This window comes from Nyctereutes procyonoides, unplaced genomic scaffold (genome assembly GCF_905146905.1).
Source record: "Nyctereutes procyonoides isolate TBG_1078 unplaced genomic scaffold, NYPRO_anot_genome, whole genome shotgun sequence".
NCBI lineage: Eukaryota > Metazoa > Chordata > Mammalia > Carnivora > Canidae > Nyctereutes > Nyctereutes procyonoides.
In genome coordinates this window covers 44,752,611-44,769,030 of record NW_026575140.1, presented here as the reverse complement: position 1 = coordinate 44,769,030, position 16,420 = coordinate 44,752,611, and the positions used below count along the sequence as shown (strand labels likewise).

The window sequence follows — 16,420 nt, the reverse complement described above, 5'->3', positions numbered from 1 at the left end:
ATACAACAGCCTGAGCGGCTTACGAACAACAGGTACTTATTTTTCACAGTTCTGGAGGCTGGAAGTACAAGATCAGGTGCTAGCACAGTTGAGTTCCCATGAGGGCCCCCTTCTGGATTACAAATTGCCCACTGCTTATGTCGTCACATGGTGGAGAGCGGAGAGAGAACACAGGCTCTCTTGTAAGGGAACAATCCCACTCATCAGAGTCCCACCCTGGTGACTGCACCTAATCCTCATTACTTCTGAAAGACCCTACCTCACAGTACCTTCACATTGGGGGCAAAGACAACATATAAATGGGGGGGGGCAGCCATATAAACATTCAGGCCCTAACACCCTTCTTTCAAATCACTAGGGCTCTTTCTTACCAACACACTATTCTTCTCCACACATTAATAATTTCTTCTACCAGGAGGAGGCTTTATCTTTTTTTTTTAATTTAAATTCAATTAGCCAACATATAGTACATACTTAGTTTGAGAGGCTTTATCTTCTATATTTCCTAAGTCAGGACCACGATGGTAGAATTTATTTTTTTTAACCAGGTTTGTGCAGAAACTCATCATGAGAACTCTCAGTCAGACTACCAGACACTTTAAGTTGTTCTAGAGCCAAGAGTCAAAGAAAGGTCTGTATGGTCCAGAGCGAGTACATTTGACAATTGATCAATTGCATACTTGAGAAAAGCATTTACCAAAATATATTGCGTGAAAACCCAGTTTCATGAAATATAAAAGGGTTTTGTGAAGTATAGGTAAAAATTACTATGGTCACATAAATTTGGTTATCATTATGCTAAGCAAAACCAGACAACTTTATTTACAATAGGAGTTCTTACAACCTTTAATATGTCATTATATACTGGGAACATCTAAGAAATTTCTAAGCTCTTTAAAGCATGTTCCTATTTTTTTTTAAAGATGTCTGAGAAAGTTTGGATTAGTATTTAGCAAATATTCACCTCTTCTGCCTCCGCTGTCAATGAAATATCCTTCCCAACCTCATTGACATTGGGGTTGGACATGTGACTTGCTCTGGTCAATGGAACATTAGAGGCTTTGGATGTTCTGGTGCAGATAGGTTTCTCTCTCTCACTTCTGCATCTTCTGGGAGAACCTGTCTTGGTTAGCCACTTGTACTAGACTGATGACAGATACATAGAGAAGATCTGAACCCAACCAGTAGCTTGGAAACAAGCCATGGTGACCAGAACTTTGATGCTGAGTATGCAGTGGAGCCCAGCCTAGACCAGCTGAACTTTGATTGAACTGAAGACATTGAGCATGATAATAAATGTATATGGGGGATAAGCCACTGAGATATTGAGGCTAGCCATCATCAAAAGCTGACTAAACATGTCACTGATGTAGTATGCCATGCAAAACAATTTGGGAAAATAAGCTCCAGAGTCTTTCAGAATCCCTCTTTCTACCAACCTACCATCATTCTCCAGCATTTAAGAAAATTAATGCAGCTTTTTCAATTGAATAAACATTACAATTTTCATTGTGATTCACATATCTATAGTTCCACATAACAAAGCTAGGGAATTAGGATGAGCAGGCCCATTTCCCAACTAAGTAGGGGACTAGCAGGCTAGTGTCTGATGGGCAGATCAGATCTGGGGTCATGGCCCTGGTGCTCTCCCCCTACACTTTGTTGCCCCTCTTACTTCTTATAAAAAGCCCTTCGTGTTCAGGATGCCTGGGTGGCTCAGTCGGTTAAGCATCTGCCTTCAGCTCAGGTCATGATCTCAGGGTCTTGGGATGGAGCCCTGCAATGGGTTCCCCATTCAGCAGGGAGTCTGCTTGTCCCTCTCCCACTCCCTCTGTCCCCTGCTTGTGCTGTCTCTCTCTCTCTCTCTCTCTCTCTCTCTCAAATAAATAAATAAAATCTTAAAAACAAACAAACAAAAAAAAAAAAAAGTCCTTCATGCTCTTGGATGTACTTAGTTCCAGCTTTCTATTTTCAGATATACTTTCTGATTTGGAAATTCTATAATTAAAAAATGACCTCAAAACAATCTCCAGTTGAATAATATGAGTGTAGGTTGCATATTTTGAACATTAATAATGCCAAGAAGCCTTCCATTTATGTAGTTGCATAAAATTGTCATACAATGTCTTCTACCCAAAATGGCCCAAGTAACTTTAAAAGCTACTCTAAAGTATAGAGAGCCATGGGAAATGACTAAGCAGCACTGAAAGCAGTACTCTGCTCATAAAAAGTTCAAAAATTAGGTAATCTGGATGGTAGAAAGATGCGAACCAAAGGAACCAGAACATTGTCCTGAACAAGTCTCAAAATTTGTAGTGTATACAAGTTAGGTGCTCAAGGCCTGAAACCAATAGCTGCACAGGTACATGTTTTGAAAAATCTTCCTGTTGAACCTGTTTTAGGGCAGGTGGTACCTTCAGCATAGCATCTCCCTTTGTGTATGGCATGTGCTATTGGCCTAGCAGTCCCAGGAACCACACTTTGTTCTCGTGTTGCAAGGCTCCTGACTCTCAGCACCCTCTACAGAGAGCCTTGGAAGCATTCGATTGGTGCCTCAAAGTCCTACCCACCAAAAATATTTCTCTGACACAGTCAACATTTCTGTAGGAGTGGAAGGAAACAGTATTGCATTTCTGGAGGGCATTTTGCCAATTTCATTCATTCATTTTCCACATCCTCTCTGTGCCAAGCACTCTTCTAGGGCTGTAGATACTGTAGTAAAAAAAGCAGATAAAACTTTCTGCTCTTTTGGAGCTGACATTCTAGGGGGTGTGAGGCAAGGGAAGATAGGTTACTCTGGGGGAGAAAAATAAATGAATTAAAATATCAATAAGTAGAAGGTCAGAAATTCTACAGAGAAAAGTTAAGCATAATAGGGAAGGAAATGGACCTAAGTTATAGTTTTAAATAAGGTGGTCAGGGAAGTTCTCAATGATAAGGCCATGTTTAACTCCATATAATGTTTACAATTTTAGAGCTACAAAATAGACCAAATGGAAATACACAAAGTGCTATTTGTGATTATCTTAAGAAGGTAGGATTTTGGGGTCATTATTTGTGCTGTGTTCCAAATGTGTGTGCTTGTGTATTTTTAATTAACTGGAATTTTTGAGAAGGATGTACTTAGGCATCTCTATTTAAAAAAAAAAAATTCTCCCAGGCAATTCTGATGCATAACAGGTATAAAATTGCTTCCTTCCCACTTTATATTTTAGATCGTATTGTCAAAAAGATCCCAATAATCTGAACATACCAAATTCAGTATTTCAAGTGATAAATCTTCCAAAAATCCCATCAGTTAGATTACTAAGGCTTCATACATAAATACTTCAGAGGGCATTATGAGAAATACATAATGTAGTCCAAGTAAAGAAGTTAGAGTCCTGCACAGTAAATATTTAGTTACCATCACTGTTATTATTGTGAGAGGCTTAGTGGAGATCAAGATATCTGATCTGGATCTTGAAAAATGAATGGGATATGTGGGGAAAAGATAGGTAAAGGATGTGGTTAAAGGTCAGATATTATATTTTCTAGGCAGGAGAAATACAAGGCCAGAGTCATGGGCAATGAGCATATTTCAAGCAAAGGCTCCTTTCATTCCGTACACATTCACTGGGCTATTTGACCATTAGCTCCACCTTGCTCACTGCTTTATCCCAGAACACAGTTGCAGATATTTGTTGAATGTTCACAGTATTTGGACCACGACTGAAGGTTTTCCATTTTAAATGTAACCTCGGGCCATTTTTATGACATCAGTCATCATTTTAACAAGGAGCTAACCAGAGCGATGCAGAGACAGACTTAAGCAAGATATACTCAAGCTTAACTACAATGCAATCACTCTTGGGTGTGTACACAATCACAACTCATTTATCTGGTGTGGTTTGGAAATTCGAAAACTCTTTAGAATGAAAATGGCCATTTAATGCTAAGGTTTTAAAATTTCTTTTAACAGAGTTGGATGGAAATATTTTAAATGTTTTTTACAAATATCTGTGGCTTTTTAACTACATATGGAACAAAATTGAGCCTTTTCTTTAATGAATCCATGTTGGTTCCGGATCACAAACTGTGAGCAGCCTAAAAATGCTTTTGGCTAACTTAAGCTAAGTGATTTTTTTTTTTGAGAGAGAGAGAGAGAGAGAGAGAGCCTGAGCATGTGTTCGGTCAACCAGGGGAGCAGGGTTGGGGAGGGGCAGAGTGAGGGAGAGAGAGAATCTTAAGCAGGCCCCACTCCCAGCACAGAGTCTGGCTCGAGGGTTGATCTCATGACCCTGAGATCATGACCTGAGCTAAAAATCAAGAGTCAGATGCTTAATTGACTGAGCTACCCAGATGCCCCTAAGCTAAATATTTTACTGCAGTGTTTCAGAGTATTCCTCAAATTAAAGGAAAATTGGATAACCAATCTTGAGAAGGTCAGGGATCACGCAGTTCCAAGGGTCTGTGTGGAAGGGAAGAATAAAGTTTGGGACCCCAGGATCAAGCAGCCCCAACAGGTGTGAGTCACCTGGCTCAACATCCAAACTCCTGCCCAATAGCAACTGATCTGCTCAGATCAGATGCTCAAACTTGTGCAGCAGCAGAGAGGGCACCTTGAGTGATGGCTCCTCTGAAACAGAGAACAACCCAGGAAAGGTAGTTTTCCAAAGGACAGTCACAGTGCTGCTTCCAAAAGAGAGCAGAAAGAAGGCTGCACACACCTGAAAACACAGAGATCCAACAGAGAAATCAATGATCATTTTGAACATCAGTGGTGGTACTAGATTATAATCCAGTGATGTTCTTGGAATCTCCTCAGCTGTTTAAGGCCGTTTTCCCCTGTCCTTAATGGTCTCAGATCTGTGTATTTCTCAAGTATCTAATCTGTAGTTCTGTTTTCTCTCTCTCTCTCTCTCTCTCTCTCTCTCTCTCTTAAGATTTTATCTATTTATTTGAGAGAGAAAGAGAGAGAGCACGAGCTGGAGGAGAGGCAGCAGCAGAGGGAGAGGGAGAGGGAGAAATAGAAGCAGGCTCCCAGCTGAGCAGGGAGCCAGATGCGGGGCTCATCCTGGGATCAAGACCTGAGCCCAAGGCAGATGCTTAAACAACTGAGCCACCCAGGCACCCCTCTCTTTTTCTTTTAAAATGATTATCTGTTTCTTGCTACCTTCAATTTGCCTACTTTGGTGCTTTCAATTTACCCACTTCACTATCCTCAATTTACCTACCTCTACTTGCTTATGGACTAGGAAATGAAAGAGCTGAGCCTGTCAGAGGTATGTGTGTCATGAAGCTTTAAATGAGTCTGGGTCTCTGAGCAAAATGCAGATGATAAACACACAGGCTTGGCGTCATCTATGCTGCCTTGCTGCTCAGGGACTTCTCTTGCCAACAGTTAGTTGTTTAGCTATTTTGGTAGTGACTAGATGAGGAATTTGTCTGTAAATGGTATGCTGCCATTTTTTGAAGAACACAATGTTCTTTTATAATTATTTATTTCATCCTCTCCATGGCACTGGAAGGAAGGAAAGGGCAAATATTTGCTCAGGTTTATAAGTATAAAAACAGAGCCACAGAGAGCTTAAAGTGCACGGATGGAAAGGCTAGTGTGAACCCCAGGTGTCTGGTTTCTACTCTAGAAATCGGTTAATAGATTCTGCTATGTCAATATCAGGAGATCTACGGAATCATAGGTCAGAGGCAGCTTAAAACCCAAGGGATCACCAGGGAATATAACAAGTGTATGATACAAAAGTGTGGGGAAAATCGCAGTGGAAGCAAGTAAATGGGAACCAACAGAACAGTAAGTTAACTGCATGGGAACATAAACTTCACTATGTAATCACTTCAAGCAACAACTTGGATGAAATGCTGAAAATATGTTTACCAATTTTCAGGCAACACAAAACTAGAAGGCATTAATAAATCATCAAACGACAGAGACAAGATTCAAGCTGGAACTATTGGTTGAATCCAACCATGATGAAATTCAATATAGATTTTTTTAATGTTTTAAATTTATATCTAAGATTCAAATTTATAAGCATGGTACAGGTGAAGCCTAACTTCATCCCCCAGAATGTGGGTTTACTGCAAATCAAGAAATAATAATATTTACTGTTCATTGAGCATAGCACTGAGCATCATGCTAAGTTTTTTACATGTATTAGGTCAATTCTCATAACAATTCTAAAAAGTAGGCATCATCATCACCCCCTTGTTATAGGTGAGAAAACTAGTAATTCAGGAAGTAAAATGCCCAGAGTCTGACAGCTTGTCAGTGTTAAAGCCAGGAGTTAAATTTACCTAAACCTATGTCTTAATTAATATGCTACTGTTACTGTTTAAGAATAAATGTCATTAATAAAAGACTCAAGGAAGTCTCTGCAATACTCACATCTCAACCGGAGTACTCTGTGCAGTTTTATATTCATCGATCTATAGCTTTCATAAAGATGCAGTCACAGTGTGTCCTGAGAGCAACGGAAAGCAGCATATGAAAAATCAATGAGGAAACTGAGCAGAATTTAAGAGATGCCTTCAAATACACAAACTTGAAACAAGAATTATGCATGATGTCGAGGAAGGGGCCTCGGCGTGGAATTTAGCCTAGACTGGATCCACCTCTCTCACCCGTGTGACCTTTTCTCCCCATCTGTAAAATGCTCACGGTGATCCTTCCTGCCACTAGTGCTGGTAGCACTAGAAACAAGGCATGGGAAGCCCCTTGGCACAACACTGGTACAGAGACATGCTCAAGAGATAGTATTATTACTTCTCCTCATGGAAGTTAAGGAAAATGGACTTTACCCTGACATTAGGAAGAAACTTTTAAAATGGCTACAGTCAGAAAGAGAATTAACTGCCTCGGGGAAACAGTGAACTGAAGGCACATAGTAAATTTATATGTGTACTTTATGGAAATATTGCACTACATTAGATGTGTTTTTAGATTAAATGTTCTCTGAGGTCCCTTTAAAAGTGGAGATTCTGAATAAAAACATATGTGCTTTTTTCCAGCTACAAAATGTGCCAGCCAACCAACCAGCTGTAGGACCCATGCATTGACTTTTGGCAGGGTGTGAGAGTGTATGGAGACACCTTCCTCATTCCCCGGTGGGCTCAAGGACACACCCCTTCCAAAAGTCTATCAAAGTAAAGGACTAATGGTAATCCCAGATTGGCAGGCACCCTTATATTGCTTTACATATATATAATGTATAGCCATAGCTAAATGATCCAGAAGAATTGAGTTAGTTGAACAGGATACGACAGAAAAGGAAAGCATGCATGACTGCATGCTAACTTCTTTGGCCACAGCACCCTTCTCTCCTTCTCCCAATGACAGCCCCGTTAATGAATTACAGTAGCTGGTCTGAGTTGCTTCCTTTTACTACCTCATACTACCATGCCATTGGTGAATTGATTTTCTTCTTCTTCTTTTTTTTTAATGAATGTTTGGTAGCACCTCAAATTTACATGGTGTTTTGAAGACCTGAGTTGCCCTTTGTTTTACCTTTTGAACCAGATTTCACTGTAGCATATTTATTTACAAAGGCTGAAAAAAAGTTTTACTATGTTACTAAAGTCTGGAAGTTTATCTGAGATGATGAAAAAGTAATTATAAGCTGACCTCAAGCATTGGGAAAGTGTTTTGGGGCATTCTGTTTTCAAGCCAGAAAAATAAAATCCACCTCTTTGAAGTTTCCTTCCTCACACATTTCTGGCCGGTCTAAAGTAAAGTGATGAGATTTTCTAATATCATGGGATATTGAATTTCTATTTTGAACTTTAGAAATTTTTCACAAAATGAAATTTATTGAAGTCACAATATACTCTGTTTCACATGGAGCTCCTTCTGCTTGGAAATATCTTCTCTTCATTCTTGATGAGATAATTTTCTACTTATCCAAGGTCTCTGCTTAAAGGTATCACTTTCTCAGAGAGCCTTCCCTGTCTATCCTGCATTAAGTCTCTGTGTTCTCTTCCATTTTTCTTCTGCACCTCCTCAAATTTGTAGTTGTGTATTAAACCATAGATACCAGTTCTATCTTGCTTTCTATTGTGTCTCAACATTTAGGACAGTGTTTGGAATGTGGTGGGGGCTCAATAAATATTTGTGCAATGAATGAGTATCTTCTAATTTTTTATGACATTGAATCAAAGAAAAATAACTCAGTGTCAAATCCTTACTATGGTGAGGCTTTAAAAGTTAAAAGTTGAACTCAGTCCCTCACTACTGTTTTGTTTTTTTTTTCAACTTTGGCTCATGTTTCTTATGTAAAAATTATGCCACCATAGAATTTTGCTTGTAGGTAGATCCTTTTGGAAAACACGATCTTCTGTTTGTTCATCAAAGACTTGGTCAAAGGTCTTTTGGAAAAACAGGTCAACCCGATCATTTTTTGACTGGCCACGTGGGCAAAAACATTCATGCGCAAAGGTCACAAGCAATGTAAACATTATAAAGACACAGACTTGCCACAGTTTCATGACTGTGATCCCTAATACTCCTTAGAACTATAATGTTGTCAAGATGATGTTTTGGAGGAAAGGTAAAAATTTAACTTAAAATGTGGGCATATGTAACTAATAGCGGTGGTTTCCAACTGGCTTGCCTCAAAGATTTGCTTTTTTGTTCTCCATTCCCTATCTTAAACCCCATTCTTACCATAGATCCATGAGAGCAGGGACCAAAACCACAGTGTTGTTCTTCCTACCCTTGGTGCCTGGTGTAAAAAAGGTGCTTAGTTAGCAATCATGGAGTAAATAATTGGTCTTACATTAAGTATGAAGAGAATCATATTTCTCTTTACACAGAGGCAAATTAAGGGTGATCAAAACAATAAATAAATAGAAACACTTATATGAGCAAAATAAGTTTGATTATTAAATAACTCTTTAATCCAGCATTACTTGATTAACAGTCATTATGAGTATTATCTTTCTTTATTGCTGCTTACAAGCACACCTTTGGAGTTCCCCTGGGTGAATTGACCTTAAAGAGATTTTTGAACCTCTTTAATGAAGGTCCCTACTATTACTTGTGCCCTGTTTACCACCTTCCAATAAAGGATTATCAGGTGTCTCAAACATTCACTTTATTCACCGTGCTTGACTTCAAATAGTGCTTTAAAAATGTTGAAAATTACATAAAAGTAATTTTATTACTTTAGTACTTTATTATTATAAAAAGATTTTGGACAAATTTGAACTAGGGTAGAACCTTTCCCCATGCTATTACTTGGATAGAAAATAACACCCATTTGGATATCATGAATGTTCATTATTTAAGTTTCACATAAAGTTTCATTCTTATCATATAGACATCAAAAGAAGTTTTCATTATAAATCTTACTGGCAAAATCATAAGCAACTTTTCCTTTGTTTGAGGGAAGAGGAATTTCCCTCTGTTTGCTTTGTTGGGAAGGGAGGAGAAATCTGACAGGATCCCACTAGGGACTTACACTATTTAACAACTTTTTCAGGGTTGCTAATAGTTTTTGTCATTAATAAATTCTCTTCCATACAATGGGAATGAGATTAGAGCTGATTTGTCTCATTGGACAGACTAGAACCAATGGATGGAAGTAACAAGAACACCAACTTTAATTCATTGTTAGAAAGGACCCGCCAACCATTAGCAATAACCTACTTAAAATATGTAACTGCCAGTTACTTGGCCTCTCGTTCCTACTTTCACCACAAGGAGCTTATAATAAATCCTAGAAATGATATTTGATCTTCTCGGTAATGGTGGTGAGGTGGGGGTAGTTATTTCAGCCTCTTGTGGGCTATTAAAATACCAGGATTCAAACAATAAGAATATGAAATATAATGCTTTTGTTGAGGTTGGAATGTGCTCATCTAGTGGCCTAGTGGAATTTGACGAGTTTCAAACAGAAATTATGGACTAGATTTTTTTGGGGAAAAGGATGTCTAAAGGAGACTGAGAAAGGAGGATAAGAAAGGACAGACAGGCAGAGAGGGAAACTTCCCCCCAGATAAACCTTTTTCATTTTGTTGGCTGCATGCCATACCTAATAAGGCTTCCTAGCCGACTCTGACCTAATCTTACATCAAATATCACTGCTGTGTGCATGTGCACAGGTCAGGCATAGGTTTCTTTCTCCATTTCAACAGCCCTGGATCAGTGTAATCATCCCTGGGGGGTCAAGAGGCACTAAGAGAGGAAAGAGAATGAGGATGAATCTAATCTTCCTTATTGGTATAAAGCTGGGGTGCCTGTGGGAACTGTTCTGATGGGCCCAGACAGGCCAGTCTAGCTCAGTTACAAAGGTTATTTATGTATCAAATAATCACACAAGGGCATATGCATAAATACTCTTTGGCTGGTTGTTATTAATGGTTTCTCTCACTTAAATTCAACTTTTCTAACTACATTCAGTATATTTATATTACTCTTGCCTTGCTCTTTATGGCTGGGAAATCTAGGTGTTAATGTCCAATTTCTCATTATAGCTTGTGATTTCTGCCCTGTGCTCCTTCAAGAGAAGCTGGAGATCAGTCATGTGCTGCCAAGCATAAAGTCTAAATGCCCAGGACCACCATAATCTAGCTCTAATCCAACTTTCTAGCCCAATAACTTCCTGTCTTCATGAATCTTCAGTCCCCTAAACACACCCTGTGATGTTGTAACACTCAGCTTTTGCTCATACTACTTGCCAGGGATGCCATATAGCTATTCTCCGCATTATCCAAAACTTTCAAGGATGAGGTCAGACATTTACTCCCCTAGATTGACCTTAAGAGTCACAGACTTTACATAGACAAAGCTCTGGCTCCCCTAGACTGGTCCACCTTGCTCATCAGAGCTCAGGTTTATAGAGAGTAGTTGCAAACTGGCAGTGTGAAGACCATGTCCACAGAAATATTTCCTCCAGCATAGTTTGGGTATGCATGATATTTAACAAAAACTTTCTAAAATAGTTGCCAATGTTTTAAAAAGAAGACCATTTGGGAAAAAAAGTAGACTATTTCACATAATTTTTTTAAAATCTGGATTTCCAACTTCTTTCAAAATATCAAAAAATAAGGCATCTGAGCAAAAAATAAGGCTTCCTGCACAGCAAAAATCAGCCAGCACTGAGTAGCAGCTGCTCTTTCATGTAAAGCTTGTCTCTCCTATTTGCTACAGTTCCCAGCCCTCCCACAGTTCTTACACTCTGCTTGCTCAGTCATTTAGACGACCACCTAACTGGGTGTTATGGGCATTTGAGTTTGCACACCACCACCTCCTGCACCACTGAATTGTCAAATCTCACCATCTAGTACACATGTCTCTGTGGAGCTTTTGCTCTTCCCAGGAAGACCACGAGACAGCAAAGTAGAAACAAGTTGGACACCTCAATTTGTCTCAGCCCTTCTCCTAATCAAATGTCATTTCCTTTCTCCCACATGAAAAAGAAATATAGGTCCTAGTCCTCTGTGAATTTTCTCCAACTCTCTTTTTCCCTAGGTTGCAAGACAAAACTGTTACTCATCCTATGCCCTTCTCCTAATCAAATGTCATTTCCTTTCTCCCACATGAAAAAGAAATATAGGTCCTAGTCCTCTGTGAATTTTCTCCAACTCTCTTTTTCCCTAGGTTGCAAGACAAAACTGTTACTCGTCCTATGCCATCCACTATTTTGGTAAGCTTTTTATTTCAGAATAGTTCTAGGTTCACAGAAAGGTTGCTAAGATAAGATAGATTTTTCCCATACACCCCAAATCAAATTTTCTGTTATTAAAATTTTATACTGGGATGCCTGGGTGGGTCAGCGGTTGAGCGTTTGCCTCTGGAATTCCGGGATCAAGTCCTGCATCAGGCTTCTGCATGGAAGCCTGCTCCTCCCTCTGCCTCTGTCTTTGCTTCTCTCTGTCTCTCATGAATAAATAAATAAAATATTTAAAATAAAAATAAAAAATAAATCTTATACTAGTATGGCTCATTTGTGACAACTGTAAGCCAATATTAACATATGGTTATTAACCAAAGTCTATGCTTTATTCATATTTCTTTATTTTTTATTTAATGCCCTTTTTCTTTTCTCAAGACTGTATCCAGAATACCATGTTAAATTTAGTCATCATGTCTTATTAACCTCTTCTTGGCTAAAAGATCAAAGATCTAGGGAGCTCAGAGAATACCAAGCATGATAAATACTAAAAAATCTACACATAGTCATATCATATCCAAACTGCAGAAAGTCAAAAACAAAGAGAAAATCTTGGAAGAAGACAGAAGGGGGGAAATAATACCTCTAGAAGAACAAGGATAAGAATTACATTGATGTACCTTCAAAAACCACATAAACAAGATGAGAGTGGAAAAACCACAAACCCAGAATTCTGTGTCAAGCAAATCAGATACACTTTTATCCTTGAAAAGTGAAGGAGACATAAAGACTTTATCTGATCAGCTTTGAAAGAAATGTTACATTCTTCAGAGAGAAGTAAAATGATAGTGTAGGCCAGAAAGGAAGGAAGAGCTACATAAAGAAAGGAAGAGCATTCAAGAAGGAATAAATGAAGGTACAGTTGACCCTTGAACAACATAGTTTTGAACTACATAGGTCCATTTATACATGGATTATCTTTGATAAATACAGTACACTACTGTAAATGTATTTTCTTTTCCTTATTATTTTCTCAATAACATTTTTCTTTCTCTAGCTTACTGCTAAAAAGCAAACTACAGGTCCAAATTGATGCCACTTAAGACTTCAAGTAAGTAAAAAAAAAAAAAAAAAAAAAAAGACTTCAAGTAAGTAAACTAAGACTAACCTGGTCCCAACCCTAACTGCAGTTTCAGCTCCTCAGAAATGTAAGTTTTAACCAGTCAACATGGGAATTTCCTTTTCAGCACTAGGAAATTTACTGATATTCCATTCCTCCAAGGCAACCTTGCCAAAAAACAATAGATTTGCTGCTAATAATTTCTTTTTCCACTCTTCTATCTTTAAAAACTTCTTTTCTATAGCCCTTTGGAGCTCCCCTCTATTTGCTAGATGGGATGATGGCCAATTCATGAATTGATTAATAAAGCCAACTAGATGTTTTTAATTTATTCAATTGAGTTTTTGTTACTTAGTATTGCCTTATTGTAAGAATACAATGTATATTATATATAACAAAAAATATGTGTTCATTGATCTTTTGTTATCAATAAGGCTTCTGGTCAACAGTGGGCTGCTTAACTACTTAGTTAGTAGTTAAGTTTTGGGGGAGTCAAAAGTTATAAGCAGATTTCCAACTGCGTGGTGGTTGATGTGTCTAACCCCTGCATTCTTTAAGGGTTAACTCTACTTCTATGGTGACTCCAGGATGTGAGAGAGCTAAGGCAGCCTCCAAGAGCTCACATAGACTTTCCCTCCAATATTACCCCAGTTTATCCCTTAGTGAAAATTAAGTCCTTAAATTTTTTCATCTAAATTTGAGATTTGGGCTTTATGTATAGTTGTCAAGACTGTTCTCAGCACTGTGCCTGCTTAGATGACAGAATGCTATTCATACCACAGCTTTGATCTCATGGATCAGAGAGATCATCATGGAAACATGTTTGAAGTTATATCTGGTCATCTGCAAGTAAACAGTATCACACTGCTATCACATTTCAATTTATTTGCCATACAAGTTTTATAAGCCCAAACTCTACAGGCATTCATATATCATAGGCTAACCCAATGTTGCATCAGTTCTAACCTGTTGTTGGGGATGCTCCAGGCTAGGAATGCTTGAGGCATTCGCCTGGGCCCATAGTACTCCTAGTGAGCCCCACAGACATTTCCCCCATTGGGGCCAATGCTGTGGCTGGATGAATCTTTGTGGTTCTTGTGATCTCAAGACACACATCAGCAAAAACCTTCATGGATCTTTGAGGAACAAGATTTAGTACCCACAAAATACTTGAAGGCCAAACAGGAAGATCATGGGTACAGAAAGGGAGCATGGATCTAAGGCTTTGCCTTTAGAGCTGGAAGGTAGAATGTCATGGGTTCGCTGGCTAATTTAAAGCATAAGAGCAGGAAATAGGATGCTGGACAGGAGACTCACATAGTCAGTAATCTAGGTTAGCCAGGGTATTCTGGAAGAGAGAACTTCCTTGTCTGGTTGTTTTGCTGGTAGCTATGTCAAACAGCTGACAGTATGTTTATTCAAGATGGGTGTCTTTCGAAATGGATGTCTCAGCAAACAAAAGCTTAAAGTCAGGCACTTACACTACACCCAAGCTTGTCCCAGGCACACAGAAGGTAACAGGCTACTAGCCTTTGAGATATCAAAACTCAAGCTATTTAGAATCATTCAGACTGGGTACAAATATATCATCAACTCTAGTTTTGAGACTACATAGTTCTTTATCTGAAGATTTAGTTCTGTTCTGCTATTTAATACTGAAAAGAAAAACTGATATCTCAAATAGACAAAGATAAATTTATATGGAAGCAAAAGAAAACCCCTATTAAATGATTTCATGGCAAAAAAAAAAAAAAGATAAACCTTAGACTGACCAAGAAGAAAGGGAAAAAGAGAGAGAGAGAGAGAGAGAGAGAGAGTGTGTGTGTGTGTGTGTGTCACATACCCTATGGGCACTAAGCAAATAATAAGGAAATCCAACAAAAAATTCTGGGCTCATACATTTTATAATTTAGATTAAATGAAAAAATTCCTTGAAGGATACAAACTGACAAAGTTCATTCAAGTTGAAGATTTTACCAGAAGAGTCCTCCACCTATTAAAGAAATTAAATTTATAACTTTAGAAGTGCAAAAATAAAAGAAAACAGATAATTTGGACTTCACCAAAATTAAAAACTTTTGTGCTTTCAAGGGTACCATCAAGAAAGTAAAAAGACAACACCAGCACACAAAACAGGGGAAAATATTTGTAAATCATTTATCTGAGAGGAGACTTGTATCTAATGTATTAAAAAAATTCTTACAACTCAATGTTAAAAAGATAAATAACCTGATTAAAATGGACAAAGGATCTAAATAGCTGTTTCTCCAAAGAAAATATAAAAATGTCCAGTAAGCGTACGAAAAGATACTCAACATCATTAGCTAGTCAAGGATTAACTTTACCAAAAAAAAAAAAAAAAAAAGATTAACTTTGTCCAAAGAAAGTTTCAGCTCTTGGCCTCTGACTTCTGGGACATAACCTCTAAATCTTTGGAATATTCTGCATGACAGAAGTGTCTGATTACCTGGGGCTTTGTATCAAGCCAGATAGTCTAGGCTAATTCTATGACCTAGAGTGAGGGCCATCTGCCACACCACGTGGTCTGGGCTAACAATGTGATTTATGATGAGGTCTTGAGCGACATGGAATCAGCCTCACCACTGGAAGGGCTTGAAGGCTGACATTAGCCCCCAGGTAATAAGCTGTGTCCACCTGGCCAATCCTCAGTAGAAACTCTGGATGCCCAGGTTTGGGTGAGCTTCCCTGACTGGCAATACTCTGTATATTGTAACACTCCATGGCTGGAAAAAAAATAAATACTGTGCATAACTCCACTGGGAAAGGACAACTTGAAGCTCTGCCTGTCATCTCTCCTGATCCCTACCCTATGGACCTTTTTCCACTGCTAAATTTAATCTATATCGTTTTGCTGTAATAAATCATAACTGTGACAATATTGCTGAATTCTATGAGTCCTTCTAGTGAATTATTAAATCTGAGTGTGGTCTCAGGTACATCCCAAACTCATAAAAGTCAGATTTTTAAAATATCCTATTTCTATATACTAGCAGTGAACAATTAGAAACGGAAATTTTAAAAAATTAAAAGCACAAAAAAAATCACAAAATACTTAGGGATAAATATAAATAGTTTTATATGATGAAAACAAAATACCGGTGAAAGAGATCAAAGGGGACCTAAGCAAATGGAAAGACAAACCATGTTCATAGATCAAAAGGCTCAATACTGTTAAGATGTCAATTGTATCCAAATTGATCTACAGGTTTAGTACAATTCCAGTCAAAATCCTAGCATGATTTTTTTTTTTTTTTTTTTAGGGAAACCTAACATACTCTCTGATTTTCAGGCTTATTATATACATAGAATTACATTAGTCAAGACAGTCTGGTATTGGAGAAATGGTAGTTATAAAAAAAATCAATGGAACAGACTATAGAATCCAGAAATAGATTCACACATATGTTGATTTATTTTTTATAAATACACAAAGGCAATTCAAGGAGAAACACAGCCTGTCAACAGATGGTACTAGAACAATCAGATATCTATATGCAAAAAAGAAAAAAATCTTGATTCATAACTCCTTTCCTATACAAAAAATTAATTCATATGAACCATAGACCCAAATCTAAAACTTAAAAGTATAAAACTTCTAGAAGAAAACATAGGAGAAAATCTAGGTTTAGGCAAAGACTTCTAAGATAATAACAAAAACGTGATCCATTAA

At 38.0% G+C, this 16,420-nt stretch overlaps 1 long non-coding RNA gene across 1 annotated transcript in view; it reads right to left on the bottom strand.

The window, feature by feature from the left end:
- The window catches only part of LOC129497203 (uncharacterized), a 47,854-nt gene extending 39,136 nt beyond the window's left edge, over positions 1–8,718 (bottom strand). Inside the window, exons 1-2 of the long non-coding RNA XR_008661898.1 lie at positions 8,660–8,718; positions 6,386–6,461 (exon numbers count right to left, since the gene is read on the bottom strand). This is a non-coding gene — a long non-coding RNA (uncharacterized LOC129497203). The remainder of the gene's footprint in view (positions 1–6,385; positions 6,462–8,659) is intronic.
- Positions 8,719–16,420: the final 7,702 nt, after the last annotated feature.